The sequence below is a fragment of the Nematolebias whitei genome, chromosome 6 (genome assembly GCF_014905685.2).
Source record: "Nematolebias whitei isolate Nwh7 chromosome 6, NemWhi1, whole genome shotgun sequence".
Taxonomy (NCBI): domain Eukaryota; kingdom Metazoa; phylum Chordata; class Actinopteri; order Cyprinodontiformes; family Rivulidae; genus Nematolebias; species Nematolebias whitei.
In genome coordinates this window covers 4,559,409-4,562,205 of record NC_056503.1, presented here as the reverse complement: position 1 = coordinate 4,562,205, position 2,797 = coordinate 4,559,409, and positions in this window count along the sequence as shown.

The window sequence follows — 2,797 nt, the reverse complement described above, 5'->3', positions numbered from 1 at the left end:
AACAGATTGTAATGAAACTATAAAAACTATACATCAGATGTTGGTAGGCTGTCCTTAAAACAATAACTATGATCTAGAACTATGAGCTGTAACTATAACTAATTTTTTACGTCAGTCAAGAAGCCTGCCACAGCTGAGATGAGAATAATTCACAACACATACCCTGAAAAATAAGATTTCATGATGTTATTTTCAAAGTTTCACCAAAACTGGCGTGAAAGGCAACGGGCAAAATGCAATCCTTCAAGGAATATTAGGCCTTTAATTGATCAATAAGCTACTCTCTGATGTCCATTCATTTTCTTTACTCACTTTTCTTTTCCTGGTAATGGGGAGCTAGTATCCATATCCAGTAGTCACTGTGCAAGAAGTGGGAGACACCCTGGGCAGGTCTCCAGTCCATCACAGGGACACAGAGACAAACTAGACAAAACCATTCACTCTCTCACCTAGGGACAATTTATAGTTACCAGTCAATCTAACACGCATGTTTTGGGTCTGTGGGAGGAAACCATTGTACCTGGAGAAAACTCACGCAGCATGGAGAGAACATGCAAACTAAACTCCACATTGAAAGACCCTGGGCCAGGAGGCAAATCTGCAACCTTCTCACTGTGCTGTGACAGTTCTTACCACTATGCCACAGCGATGCCTTTTCTCTAATGTATACAAATAAAATATGCAGACTGAATTAAATTCAGCAGATCAGATCAGCCACCACGATCACATTTAGCCTGACCAAGATGTATGTTGCAGTTTCAATATAAAGTCTGGTGTGTTTAGTTCCACATGGTTCCCTCGAGATCGTCTGTCTGAGGTGTCAGAATAAACTCTGAAGCCCCTACCCCCTTCCCTCACAGTTTATTTGGATATAGCCCCTGCTCTCTAATTGCTTTCAGTAATTGTTTCGACGCTGCTCTGCATTCAGAAATGTGAGAAGGTGAGAAGAACTGAGCTGGACTTTTGTCTCCAAATGGATCCCGTTTGTTTGAATAAACATCAGCTCAGCAAGACTTCCTCTGTTTGCATATTGGGTGAATAAAGCCCTATAAAGCCTCCACCCCCGTTCTCTGCTCCCGTTGCCAGGACGGCAGCAGCCCTTAATTAGCTTTACAACTGAGCATCAGCATAAAGGAGGAGGACACGGCTTCTGCTTGGGCTGCTGCTCCTTTATCATTTAGAACCAACAAAGTAGGTTTTTCTTCTTTTCTTTTTGTCTTAATTTCATTTTATTTCTTTACAGCTTATTCTGAGGTACATCCTGATCATCAATTGTCCCCTGAATAATGAGGGCTGCAGCTCTTGTGGTGGAAAAACGAGGCAATCTTTAACATAAGAACCTTGAATGAATCAGGAAATGATACAGCGTTAGTTTGTTCATAAAAATCGTGATCAGTTAAATTCATCACCTGCCAGTGAAGAAGAACGAGCAACAGTGTTTTTGCTCATGTTTGTAGGTGCATGTCACGTGTCTGTCTTGTTAGCAAAATATTTTATAAATTTTAATGAAACTGGCAGCTATCACTGCAAGTACATGAACAGCTGATTAACTTTTGGAGTCAACTCGGAACAAGTGACAGTCAACTGAACCTAAAGAAGAAATGGCTATAACTTGGTCAGTTTTATACTTTGTACGAATTGAGGTATAATTTGGTGTGGTAGTAGCTGAGGATTCTCCACGCTGCACATTTAGAAGCTTGACATCTTGCTGTATTGCAATAGATCAAATATGATAGCATTTTCAAGGTCTGACGTGAACGGCTATCACTTTGTCCTGTCTAATTGCAAGAGGATCTAGTCTGAAACTGCCGTGTGAGGCGGCGAGCGATGTGCATCACGTCAGGGAATGCGAAGCCTTCAGTGTGTCACCATGTAATTGTACACATACCTATTGTTTTAACAAATCACATGATTGTTTTCATCTCAGTGTGAAAGCAAAAACTAAAATGAGTCTTTTTAGTGAAGCAAGTCTGCAAGTCCCCCTCCCCTCTCCAGTCTGACCACCAAACAGGATACGGTGCCCTGCCAGGGTGCGTTCTGCAGTCAGGAACACACATGTTTGATCAAAATAGTGTGTGTGGTTAGATGGGTGGGGGTATGGGGGTAGTTAAACAACTGGCATTTATGGCCTGCAAGTTGAAGCACCTAACACACAAAAAGCAAATACAGATGAAGCAGATACACAACAAAGTGAATATTTGACGCAACCTGCTGGCTTCCTGAAATGGAAAACTTTATATTTTTGGTACAACATATAAAAATCCGGTCTGCGCTTGTTGATAATTTAGCATTTAGGCTCTTGTTTTCCTGTTTATATTTCTTCAGAATGTTTTTTAAGCTCAAACTTTGTGCTGTTTTAACCATCCATTATTTTTACCCACTTCTTCCTTTCATCTTTCATCACGTTATTCATCTTCCAGACTCACCATGAATCGTGTTTTTAAAGTTACCTCTGACTTCAATAATGTCTGATGTTTTTCTACACATGTCCTGTCCTTGGACACAGAGTCAGCTACAGTCTGACTAATGTTCATCTTATTTCTTCCTGTTTCTAAGAAAGAAAAACAAATCATTAATGAAGTTTGTTTTATTTGGTGAACAAGTGTGAACATGAATAATTTTGATTGTTGTTTTCAATCATTATAATGAAATCATGTGAAATATCACAATGTGAATAACATATTTCTCTGTTCTGTTGTTCAGAAAGTTATTGTTCCTTCAGAGACACCTGTGAAAAAGTTCTTTGAGCAGGAAGCTGTTTTCTTCAGAGGGAGCCACAATGTCCCTGAGAGTAGTC